The 13,893-nt window shown below is 33.1% G+C and overlaps 2 long non-coding RNA genes across 2 annotated transcripts; one reads left to right on the top strand and one right to left on the bottom strand.

Annotated features, from left to right (window-relative positions):
* Positions 1-6,381: 6,381 nt before the first annotated feature.
* Positions 6,382-7,402, top strand: LOC130591682 (uncharacterized). Its single transcript, XR_008969698.1, has 2 exons — positions 6,382-6,711; positions 6,992-7,402. It is a non-coding gene; the product is annotated as an uncharacterized LOC130591682 (long non-coding RNA).
* A 3,704-nt stretch (positions 7,403-11,106) lies between these two features.
* On the bottom strand, positions 11,107-13,475 carry LOC125497564 (uncharacterized). Its single transcript, XR_007274510.2, has 3 exons — positions 12,910-13,475; positions 12,091-12,157; positions 11,107-11,395 (listed from the first exon to the last, which is right to left on the bottom strand). It is a non-coding gene; the product is annotated as an uncharacterized LOC125497564 (long non-coding RNA).
* Positions 13,476-13,893: the final 418 nt, after the last annotated feature.

Raw genomic sequence — 13,893 nt, 5'->3', positions numbered from 1 at the left:
TAGTAGCTAAACTTAAAAACAATTCAGATCTATACAACTAAAAATGAATTCAATTATACAAAAATTATACAAACTAACAATGTATTTAATTATACAAATATCATACAAATTAAAAAATTCAGATGAATATAAACAAATAAAACATAAAACTTATACAAAAATATAACCAAACAATCGAACAAAATACGGAAATTAAAAATTAAACATAAAAAATCGAACAAAAATCAACCAAAAAAAAAAAATTGAACAAAAAAAATCGAACAAAATACAAAACATAAAAAGGAAAAAATATAAACCTAGATCTGGAAAAAAAACGATGATGATGAAAAGAAGTTGATGATGAACGAAGTTGATGATGAACGAAGTCGATGAATGATGATGAACGAAGTTGATGATAATGAAGAATATGTGCGGTTCGTCGTTCGTTGAGGAGGGAGGAGGGAGGAGGGACGATGGATTCAACGGTGTTTGTGGGTTTGAAAGGGAGGAGGGAGAGCATATCTAATGAGGAGAGAGAGAAGAGATGCGACGTGTGTGGGTTTGAGAGAGAGGAGAGGTGCGCCGTGCGTGGGTTTGAGAGGGAGGAGAGATTAGGGTTGAGCGAGGAGAGGAGAGGAGAGATTAAGGTTTGAGGGGCGCCTAAGGGTTATGAGTGTAATGGGCCACGAGTGTATACTGGGCCACGACTGAGTAGATGATTTTCGGATGCGGTCTCATGAACCGCATCAGGTTCATGAAAACCCGCATCAGATTTAAAATTTTGTTTCCCAAATTTCCCTCCCATTTTTTGGTTGATTTTTGGATGCGGTTTTATAAAAACCGCATCTGTTACTAAGTGATATATAAGGTTTTTTCCACTAGTGTAGACAATAGGCTGGCCATATTGAATTGCCTGGGTTGTCAGCAGCCTAGACATTAGGTTGCCTTTTTTTTAAAATGTAAAAGAACCTTTACTGATGCGGTTCTATTACAAAACCGCATTAGTTTTTTCGCCAAGCTGGTGCGGTTTTGTGATGCGACCGCATCAATTAATGGCTAATTGATGCGGTCTGCAACCGCATCAGTTAATTTTTTATAACTGCTGCTTTGTTACCCGATGCGGACCAAAACAGCATCATTAAGCCCGATTTTGACTGTATCGGGTAAGCTCTTTTCCACTGGTGTGTAGTGGTGGCTGATGTTCAAATAATTAAATTAGGCTATTGTGTTTAGGATTAAATTAGGTTCACAAATCAGTTTTAATTTCTTAAGTGGGGATAATATGGTCCTTTCACCCCCTAAAATTTACTAAAAAAGGAAACAAAAAAAGTATTGCATTTATTTTGAAACAACCGTAAATGAAAAGTGTTGATATTATGATAAATGAAAAGTGTTGATATTATGAAACGGAGGAAGTATAATAGCAAGAGGTCACGGGTTCAGATTTTGTTGCAAGCTAAGTTTACTTTTGTTAATTGACATGACTTATATACACATTGGACAATAGAGTGACAGAGGTGTCGTATGGCGTGTATACATTGTCAGGCACGCCTATAGATTTCATGAACTTTTCATTTTTTGACAAAAAAATTTCATGAACTTTTTTTTTTTTGACAAAAAAATTCCATGAACTTTTAAGTCATTACAATTACACTTTTGACAAGTATTTTATCTAACTAGTGCAAAATTATAGTATTAGTATATATATTTTCGTGTAAGTCTCATTTGAAATGTAAAGACTCTTCAATCTACATTTTTAATGATTTATTTATTTAAAATACATATATCAATAAAAGATATAAAGTTGGAAAAAAATTAAAATATACATTAATATGGATCTAACAAGACTTTATTTCATAGAAAACTTTGGCTATTAAAAAACAACTGGAACTAAAACAACACATGAAAAAAAGCAACAAATTAAAGTGTAGGGAAATTGTTTATGTAGCAAAATTTACAACAAAAGGCTTTTACGTAGGGATGGCAACCGAATTCGATTCTAGTCGGATGCCATCTGAAGGGGAAAAAAATTTGAGTCTACTCGGCAAAAAAAAAATCTAAATCTGGCTCCATTTTAAAAGTCCAGCTCCGAGTCGGAAGTGGTGGACGAAGTCGGATCCCATAAAAAATCCGGCCCTTCTGATCCAACTTCGACGGTGAACTAAATAAGCTTTGTTCTCCTCTACTTATTTTTATCGAACTCAACTTATATTTGCTTAACTTAACTTATTTTTGCTTAACTTAACTTATTTTTGCTTAACTTAACTTATTTTTCTGAACTTAACTTATTTTTACTAAAACTTACACTTAGTTCTCCTTATCTTTTTTTTACTTAATTTATTTTTGCTTAATCTAACTTACTCTTGCTTTAAGTTATTTTTACCGAACTCATTTTAACATAATTTATTTTTGCTAAACTTAACTTATTTTTGCGAAACTTAACTTATTTTGCTGAACTTATTTTTACTAAACTTATGTTTGCTGACATTTTGAGAAGAGTTTTGTTGAATTAACCTATTTTTTGCTGAATTTAACATATTTTTATAAACTTTTCTTTTTGTTAAACTCAACTTAGCTTTGCCAAATTAACTTGTTTTGCTAAACTTATTTTTACAGAACTTAAATTATTTTTCCTAAGTTAAACTTAGTTTTACTGAAACTTATTTTAATAAGATGAGGAGAACAGAGCCTTAGAGGAGAATATTTATAGTACACCTGGGTGTATCATGCTCATGGTACACCCAAGACTATTTTCTCCAAATGAACAAAATGAGCGAATGAACAAATGAGCAAAATGAACAAATGCGCAAATGAGCAAACATTTCTATTCATTTAAGAAAATGAGCAAACACTTTTATTACAAAATGAGCAATATGAGCAAATGAGTAAATGAGCAAAATACCCAAATGAGCAAATTTGGTGTCAAATGAGCACGTGAAGTTCTAATTTATTACAAAAATACCCCTGGGTGTACCATGCTCATGGTACACCCGGGTGTACCATGAGTGAACTCGCCTTAGAGTTGATTTTTGTTGAACCTGGCTTATTTTCGATGAATCTAACTTCTTATTGCTGAACTTATTTTTATTGAACTTATTTTTTCTTAATTTAAGCATAACAAATTGTTTTCAATTTAACTTATTTTTCCTAAATTTAACTTATTTAACTGAAACTTATTAAAGCTCTGTTCTCTTCAACTTATTATTTTTGCTTAATGCTTAATGTAGACATGTAGTTGTATCTCCCTTTTTATCACCCAATGATGAAGCATATCGTCTTCCTAATTGGTCTGTTTTAAAGGAAGATAAATCCAACAAGTTAAGTGCAATAATCGTTTTAAGAACATATATTAGTTATTCCAAGCATATTTTTTAAAGCCTAATTTTTATTCCTGATAATTAATTGTAAAAATTACTTATACTTGATAATTATTTTCTAAAAGATATTCTTAAATTTAAATTCTTATTCCTAGAGATATCTAATTTCAGAGTCTAAAGAAACTATATATCATCAAATACAAGAAAAAATTGTTAAAGGATTAAAATCTTCTCATATCTACGTTGCGTCAAGGGCGCCAGAATGCGTGCGCACAACGCAAAGACAATATGTAAACCGCACCACAAACACACAAACAAGAGCTTGCACGCCACGCAGGCTGGCTGCGCCACACGTACGACAATACGTCGGGTTCACCATCTCTTTGCTCATCTAGGCATGATTTACGACCCGTTCTTTCTATAAATAGCTTGCTTTCCAACAAACGTGTCATGCACTTTCATAGATACTTTCATATACACTTCGACATACACTTGCATACACACTCATCTACAAAAAAAAAGCACTCAAACGTAAACATATTCAAACTCCATTGATTCACATTCAGATTCTGTGCAAGCTTCAAGATTGCTCCACCTGTCGAACGTTATTCTAGACCTAGGTGACAAATGTATAATTTTTTATGGTCAATTCCAATTTAGTTCCTTGTTTTACTAATAACCTACTTGTCATGATGTAGATACTAAAAGAAATTACCGCTCTTTTGTATATTCGAATTAATCTATAATCTTTTCTTTTATATTTATACATATTAATACATTCATATGCAATATGCATGCTTTAAAACATTTACCATAACACATGTTTATTTTTGCTAGTTACAAGACCTAAATAAATATTCTAATGCTCAATTAAGATAATTTGAACAATTGGATTAGGTTTCTTGTAATTTTATTTCTTTTATCAATATGTCACCAAAAATTAGTCTTTTACTCTCTCCGTTTTTTTTAACCTCACACTTTTCTTTATGTTATGTTTCGTTTTAATTTACATACATGCTATTGTTATTCTATTATTGGTAACATGTCTCATCTACTTTTTTCTCTTTTTCACCCATGTCATCCAATTTTCAATTCTATCTTAATCCATCTTTAGTTTCTCTCTCCACCTTTTCTGTTTCTCTCTCCATCTTTTCTGTTTCTCTCTCATACTTTCGTACTTTTTCCTTGATTTTCCCCAAAATGAAGTAATTAAACTAAATAGAAACATAGGGAGTATGTGTTATTGAACCAACATAGATTAATTTTTATACTGCAGGAACAAATTGTTTAGCTATTGAGTTACATAAATCTTGAACATGAACCGTACTAAGTAGAAACCGTCAATGGGCAAACTTGATATCTGATCATATTCGTATCATCACCTCGAACTCAATATTGAGTTCATTGATCAATTAGTCATGAGAGGAAAATCTACATTGGCAAGTACCTAAGTTATCCATTTGGTTGTCCAAATATCCAATTGGGTTTATGGTTCTTCCTTTAAATACTTGTGAACGACTTATTTATTTCAAAATATTTCAAAATAAACGTAGTCAAATACGTATTCATCCCGGATAGACAATAAAAACACGCATACACTTAACTTATTTTTGTTGAACTTAACTTATTTTTGCGGAACTTATTTTTAATAAAATTATTTTTGCTGGACTCAACTTATTTCTGTTGAAATTCATTTGAAAAAACTTATTATTTTAGATTTTTGCTGAAACTTAGAGTAGATTTTTTTTTTTTTTTTTTTTTGAATCTGATTTATTTTTGCTGGATATTACTTAACTTTGCTGAACTTTTTTTACTAAACTTATTTTTTTTCTTATTGAACTTAACTTATTTTTCATGAACATAGCAGAACTTAGTTAACTTCAGCAAAGAAAAAGTTTTGTACGAATAAGTTCATCAATAATAAGTTAAGTTCAACAACAATAAGTTTAGTAAAAATAAGTTAATTCGGTAAAAATAAGTTAGGTTTAACAAAGAATCTACTCACAAGTTTCAACAAAAATAAGTTCTGGAAAAATAAGTTCATAAAAAATAAACAAAAATAAGTTAAGTTAAGCAAAAATAAATTTAAGGGAACAAAGCCTTATTTTTGCTGAACTTATCTTTATTGAACTTAAGTTATTTTTTACAATTTTTTTGTTGAACTTCACTTCTTTTTTATGAACCTAATTTTTACTGAACTTTTATAGCTGAACTTTACTTTAACTTTAAAATTTTTGTATAATGCATTTTTAATGGGAAATTTTAGATAATCTTCATGAATTGATAAAATTTTGTGAAATATTTAATTTTACTCCATCCGTTTCCTAAAGATCTTCTCTCTTTCCGTTTAAGTGCGTTTCCAAAAGTCCCTCTTTTATTTTATTCCTTATTTAAAAATTTGTTTTCCCTTTTTACCCTCACATGTTCCTATCATATATATGGTCCACCATTCCATTATTAATTCAATTTTACTCCCTATCTCTCTCCTACTTTAACCCCTTTTTATTTGTTTATTTATCTTAACCCCTTTCTCTCTCCTACTTTACCTACATCACACCCCATACAAATGGATCCTCCTTGGTATCTATAGGAATAGTAACAAGAAAGATCTTTAGGAAACGGAGCTAGTAATGTCAAACTTTTCCTATACCTCTATTAAATACGTGAAGGGGGAGAGACATTGCGCCCTCCTATTAAATCACTAGTAGAAAAAGGTCAATTTGCGTCGCCCCATTTGCGTCGCACAAACACGGAAACGACGCAAAAACAAAATTTGCGTCGCATGCTCACTGGGGTACGACGCAAAAGACAACACACAAGCATCAGGTATGAGTGATGTGCGTCGCATCCTTCCTACCTGCGACGCATACAGACCATATGCGTCGCACCATCATGAAGGTACGACGCACATCGCTTGAAAATAAATGAGGCATATCTGCAATGTGCGTCGGATGGTATGTAGAGTGCGACGCGGATAATTGGGCCCAATAATATAGACAAGCGGATAACTTGTACACTCCTTTTTATTTCCAAACCCTACTTCATTACTTCCTCATATCAGCCGTCATCTCTTCTTTTCTCTCTCTCTCCTTCCTCATTAGTTCATTTTCAGTAACTTCTCTCCTTCCTTAAACTTCTCTCTCCTTCTCATTTTTCTTTTTATCCGTTACATTTTTATTTTCATTCTATCATCCCACATTTGTTTTTCTTCGCCGAAAAATCTGCAAGTTCTTCGTCAGATTCGTCAGATTTTTCAAGGTGCTTGTTGGCGGATTCTTCACTCAACCCTAATTTCGCTCAACCATTTTCTCAGTTCAAGTTCTCTTTCACTCAACTCCGTTTTCCAGCCATTCGAACGAACGAAGGGAGACATTCGAAGAAGAGCTGCGAAGAAAGATTTTCGGCGACTACACAGGTTCTTTTTTTTTCATTTTTCGATCTGATTCATTTTTTTTTACTACTTGATTTTTCAACTACACTCGAAATCGCGATTTTCGGCGACTACACAATCGCCATTAAACAACTCGATTCCAACTACTCGAAATCGCCTTTTTTTTCATTTTTTAGATTTGATTTTCGATTTTAATTTTCAGATCTAAAAATACGTTTTTTCATTTTTAGATCTAAAAACTAAAAACTTTCTACTGATGAACTTTTGTTTTTTTTCATTTTTTTCCGTTTAAAAAACCAAGCAGCAGGTGCTTGGTGGTTCACGAAAAAGATCGGCAGCAGCAGCCAGGAACATAATGTGGTTTGGTGGTTCATGAAACAGAGCAACGCGCACTAGTGTAGAGCACAGAGTCTTTGTATTTCGTTCTTTAATTCGATTCAGTTAGAACAATCTTGTATTTTCTTGTAATTTCGATTCAAATTTACGTTCCTCATTTCATTCTTGTACTTCTTGTTGTTTCGATTTTCACATTGTTTCGATTGTATTTCGTTGTTTCGATTCAGATTAATGCAAATCAGTTATTACTCCCATATTTTGTATATCGATTTTATTGTTGTGGAGTTGTATATCTGTAATTTTATTTTATTGTTGTGGAGTTGTAATTTTAGTATTTCGTTGTTTCGATTCAGATTAATGCAAACAAAACGTATCCTTATTGATTTTCCAGTCATGAACGTTTCTGTAATTAATTTTCTTTCCCCTCTCAAAAAAAAATTTTTTTTTTTAAAAAAAAATACCAATTTGCGTCGCACGTATCCCAAGGTGCGACGCAAATCACTCATCTGCGTCGCACCCAGGGAGATGTGCGACGCACATTACAGCTCTATGTTGGCTGGGCAGACTCATCTGCGTCGCACCGTATATAACGTGCGACGCAAATAGCTACTTAATCTGCGTCGTTTCCACATACGACGCAGATCGGTTCTTAGTCATTTGCGTCGAGGGCTTTGGCGTCGTACCAGGGTCCGACGCAAATAGGCGCTTCACATCCGACGCAAATTGCCTTTTCTGTACTAGTGAATGATTATAATAACCTTACTTTTTTAATTACATCAATTTTGTTTAATTTATTAAAATAATTATGGGTAATCTATCAATCAAAATATTTTTCATTTTAAAAAACTAAAATTAGAACAACTTAAAAATTTAGATTCTAAAAAAAGGAAAGACTAAAATGATTTACAAAAAAACAAAGATAACAAATTCATTTAAGAATATCAAAATCTTCCATCAAAAAGAAAAATTGTCAAAATAAAAAACCAACAATATACTTCCAACATTATAGTCATGTACAAAAATGATTATTTTGATGGGTTTATATAATTTCAATTTGTGTAAATCAATTACATAAAGAATAATTAGGTCAAATCAAGACAATGTACTATATTTGAAGTTTTAGGTATACTATCAATAATAGATAAATAAGAGTTAGAATTGAAGTAGCTCACAACTAAAACAAAATTCAAAAGAAGACAAAAGAAAAGCACAAAGATACGAAGGTAATTTTTGTGATTATGGAGAATATAAATTTGAATAATTGAGATTAAAAAAATAAAAAATAGAAAAGAAAGATTCTTATTTTTGCTGCATGCTTTCTTTAAAACAATATTAATGAGAACTGCATGCTTTCTTTAATTACTTTGGTTTAGTTATATGCAACTTATTTTTGCTTACTTGAACATATCTGAACCGATCTGAACTTATTTTTGCTGAAAATAACTTCTAATAAGTTGAAAAAAGAAGTGCCTTTATTTTATTTTTTTAAACTGTCAACTTAAACTACTATAATGAGTTGTCGCTACATGTGTTGCATGTATGTAAAACTAGCTACTCGACATTACGATATATTAAAATGAAAAATTGTCATTGTACGCATCGCGTGCTTAAAAGGCTAGTATTATATACTTCCTCCGTTTCGTTTTAAATGCAACAAACGAATATTTTATATCTCACAAATAATATCCATTTATTGCATTTAAAACGAAATGGATGAAGTATTTTTTTTTAGAAAGCTATTGACAGCAAGCATTCTCTTTTTTGTGAGAGGTGGATTTGGAGAACCTAAATCAGCTGAAATTTACTGGTCCCACGATCTCTGGATCTGATAATGTTCTTGGAAAGTTGGAGTGAATTTGTTGAAAATTATTATGCTGAGGTCAATATGGGGGATGGGACCATTTGCAATTTAGATATAAGTGAACATTTACGAATTACAATTTACAAGTGCAGCAATATCATCCAAGCAGTTAAAGCTCTTATATGTTGGACTTCCTATATAAGATAACATTAATCAAGTACAATTTGGATTTATACGGACATTGCTACATCTACCCACCGGGTAGACTACCCGCTACTAATAGATAATTAAAATATTAGTATTTAAATCTAGTTGGATTCCACTATCATAATTATCACAACCTTATATTATGGGATGGGTAGTCTACCCGGTGGGTTAACCAAGTTTTTTCCGATTTATACTTGTCCATTTGCCCAGCAACCAATCAAGCCACCAACTTTTCAATACACCATCATTTCTTTTTTGATATCGAGAAAACTTGCATCAATTAAACAATGAAATACAACCTATTGCTAATATAATCAAATATAAAAAAAAACCTATAGAAGATTTATTAGCTCTTACATGCCCTAAAAAACAGAAACAAATAAAACCAACAGAGAGTTGCATATTAAGGAGGGTGTTTCTAGTTGATGATTGTGTTGTGGAGTCAAAAACCTGATATTTGATGGAAGTGGTAGGAGAAGCGAATGTCGTTCACGATCCGGACAACGAAAAACAAATGGCGAGCTGCACATCTCACCGCATGAACTAGTAATCCCAACGAGCTTCTATTGCTTAGGATTCTTGGCTCATGAAATGTTGAAGAGTCACATTCCTAGGTGACTCGTGACTCTCTCGAGAGAGTATGTGAGGTTTCTCCTTTAAGTAGGAGAAATGGGACGTGCTGAAATCCACTAGATGCAATTGGGGTGCCACTTGCAGATTTGAATTTTTCAAGACAAGGACCATGAAAATCATTGCCAAGCTAAAAGGAAAGCTAAACATTGTGAGCTCTCGAAAACACCTCCAGCTTTAGAAACCGGAAAGTACATATCCGAACCGTAGATACCGATCATCGCCTCGACCACACTCACACTTCTCATCCAATTGATTCACCTGTTCCTTTATCAAGGAGTCCAAAAGAAGTACATTGTCTACTAGTACTACTACAATTTTACACCACAATCTCTTATGCAACTGGCAAACATTTATTAATTGCCATAGTCAACTACAAACACCAGCCTTATCAACTTGAAATAAACAACTAACTTTCATTGTTTCACAACTTACCACCCAAATTAAGAAAAAACCCAACACATTTATAGCTAACATAGGCTGGGGAGGGGAAAGGGATAACAACCAGGGGGTTAGGGATACCAACAATCGACCAATGAAGGGCCAAGGAGACTCAACCGACTAACACAAGCAGGGGAGGGGAGGGGAAGCCCAACTAGCGAACAAACAGAGAAGGGTGAGGGGAGACTCGACGCACAAACAGGGGAGGGGGAGGGGAGGCCGAATACACCAACCGAAAACAGGGGAGGCCCAAACAAACGAAATAAGTAAGGGAGGGGAACGGGGAGGGGGGAAGCTCGACGCACAACTACTGAAGGGGGGAAGCCTGCACACAACTAGGGGGGGGGGGGAAGGGGACGCTTGACTTTTTATTTGACTAATTTCACAGAATAAAAAGGAAGAAGTCGTTCTTTTATCTTGTTGATCGAGTTTTCCTAATTATTCACATTTTAAAATTCTTTTTCTTATTCCAAAATTAGGATGTTGCCAACCAAAAACCCCCATTCTCTGGTTTTTACTTTGATTCCAATAAACAAAAAAACAAACAATTTTTTGAAACAAATAGGAAAGGACGCGACGCGAACTAGACAAGACAAAGCGCAACAACGGGGAAGGGAGGGGGAGACCAACTACCTTAAAGGAGGAGGGGAACCTTGCCGGCGGCGACTTCACGAGCGCCAAGGAACCCACGACGTGAGCTTCAAGCAAAACTCCCTTGCCCTTAAAAACGTCGACAACCGGAAAAAAAATGCAAAGAGAAAAAACGAAAAAGGAAACCTAAAGGAGGAGGGGCTCGATGGCTACCGTGCCAAGGCGGTCATCGAGCCCTTAGGGATTCTGCTTTCAGCTAGGATTCGTTGGGGATGAGAGAGTTTTTAGAGATTGCGGCTGGGGTTACATGCTCCACTTCAATACACACATCACGAATATTCTAGGATGTTGTCTTGGTCATATAAGATTTAGGTTTAGGGTGTTAATTACATGTTTTGTGTAACAACCCTGAATTTCCAATACTTCTAAAATCAACTTAATAAAATTAACTCGGAAATCCAAAGGTGCTACGCCGCGATAATTAATAATAATAACCGCAAGGCTAATGGTTCTAACTAAAACAATAACCAAAAGTTTTAACTAATTATTACAGACCAACTAAATAGAATGTAAAGTTAATTATTACAAACCAGAACATAATCCTATAAATAAATAACAGCGGAAGTCTTTTTAAAGTCCTACTAAATCAAAATGGATCCAACACACTCTTTAACCCAACTGGAGCTAACTATCTTCAAGTCCCTGCACATTAAACACTGTAATATCAGCCAAAGGCTGAGCAAGATTTAATACTGAAATAAAACGAAACTATTCAATGTGCAGGTAAGATATATAGGAATATCTTACAAATTCATTTAAAAGGTGTACAGATTATATATATAAAATTAACTTTCTAATAAACATCTTTCTTTCTTTCTGAACTACTCTGTAAAACTTTCAAATATAATTTCGTAATCTGTGAGTAGGAAGTATATAAGAATCCAATGAGCTAGCTAGGCTCACTAGACAAGGTAAACACCAAAGCCCTAGTATGCATACCCCTAACTTGATAACGAACCAAGAAGGAAGACTAATGGCAAGTGTATTGATCAACATACACCCAACTACTAAAATATATTGTTGAGACACTGTTAACTCAACATACTTCCAAACTCGGAGAATACCGCTTACCGCAACCCCACAATAAAACTCTATAAACCCTCTTAAGGGTGAGGAACTTCCTCCTTTAGAAATCTCAACTTGGTAATATTGAGGAACTTCCTCCTTTTAATATAAATCTCATGAATAATCTCATAAACTCTTTCAATATAAATATTGAGAACCATTTAAATCTCAACGTATAAACTTCATAAAATAATCTCATTGTAAAAGTAAATTTCCAAACATCATAAAACAATTTCTCAACTCATCTGTACAAGCACAGTAAGAAATCTTACCTTATCAGCAATCAAAGTTAGCAAATCTCAATCTCAAGTCAAAAAGGTTCCTCTACGAACCCGCAATCTACAATATAATAATATATATATAGTATAAGTCACTTGGCTATACTTTACATAAATCCCCGGCCTAAATGACACAATCCAGTTAATTAATTGATTTTCCTTAAACGACTTAACTAAGTCGAAAGAGCACAACCACATATAACAATACAATACTAACTCACTAAACTTTACCACGAGAAATCACACAACAACACAACAAGAAAGTAACTTAGGAAAACTAATTAGATTAAAGGGCAAAATAATCAACTCCAATATAACATAACTAAACTACTTCCAGCAATGATTAAACCCCTGTAACTTGCCATATTACCCGCATACAACCAATACTACCAAAACAGCTAACACCCAGAACTTGCACAAAGCATAACTCCTAGTATACAACTCCAAATCACACGATTCTTGAGCCTAAATTCATTAATTCTTCAATCTCTACAACTTTCATGAAGTAACCAAGGTCTAAAAACGACAGAATCTTTGAGAAAAAAAGCCAAAACAGTAGCTGCGTGCAAAACAGAACAAACAATCCACATATAACAATAATTTTAGAGTAAACTTTAGAAACAATAATTTCACAAATCCAACTCGAAAATACATTAACTAAGTTGAATTAAACATGAAACACAAACCAATTATACCAATTTCGCATAGTAGGAATTATCCCCAATTCGATTTTGTTATGAACCCTAATTTACAAAAACCCCAAATTCATATAATCAACCAAATACAAAATTAAAAATTAAGATTAGAACTTACTTGATTAGGAAAAGTAATATAATGAGATGACTCTATAAGAAGAACCCCAAAAACCGCCCTTTGATTCGATTCTTGACCCGAAATCGCAAACCAAAGCACACTAATAACCCCTTTGAAAACTCACAAAAACTGAAGCTATTGAAGAAGAATGGATAAGACTTGAAGTGTGAAGATGGAAGATGAAGATTTTAGTAACATCTATGATGTTGAAGGTTAAGGGAATTTTTTTTTTGTAGATGGAAGAATACTCACGTTGGAGCCTTGGAGGAGGTAAGCAGAACTTCTTCTGCTTTGTGTTCTTTTAGTTTTTTTTTTTTTTTTTCACTTTCTCTCTCCTAATATAGTGATAAGTATTAGATAGTAACCTAGTAAATCTAGGAATCAGTTTTTTTCTTTTTTAACCACTTCAAAGGTAAAGTCAAAGTTAGTAAAAAAAATATATTATTAATAAGAGAAATCTGAAATCATTTTCATTAAATAAATTAATACAGATAATTATTTAACGGGTATAAAAAAAATACGGGGTGTTACATTTTGGAACCAACAATTAGGGAAATGAAGATAATAATTTTAGAAATTTCATATGTTAACAGACACCTCTAGTTTATTAGATATAGTTAATCCCCTGCTAGTTTTTTTTAATTGTCTTTGTGCATTTGATTATGAATCTAGAAATACCATCCATTTAGAAAAGGAAAAATTCACATGAATAATCCTAACTATGACTGATTATTTCAATAATTTTAACTATAAATTATTCCATAATAATTCTAGCTATTGAGGTAATTTTCTTAAAACAATCCAGTGACCTGAAAAGGCCGACTTAAAAGATTAAAGAATGATCGATGTGTGAAAATCTAGGCAGCTAGATTGAGGGAGAGGACATAAGTGGGGAGCGAGATAACTGAAAAAACACGTAAAAAAATAACTTATATATTAAATATGTTGTTGGACACTTGATATTATTTAGTAAGATAAACCCCG

The sequence above is a fragment of the Beta vulgaris genome, chromosome 5 (assembly GCF_026745355.1).
Source record: "Beta vulgaris subsp. vulgaris cultivar EL10 chromosome 5, EL10.2, whole genome shotgun sequence".
Classification (NCBI taxonomy): Eukaryota; Viridiplantae; Streptophyta; class Magnoliopsida; order Caryophyllales; family Amaranthaceae; genus Beta; species Beta vulgaris.
The sequence above is the reverse complement of the archived record's forward strand: the minus strand, read 5'-3'. Positions and strand labels throughout refer to the sequence as shown.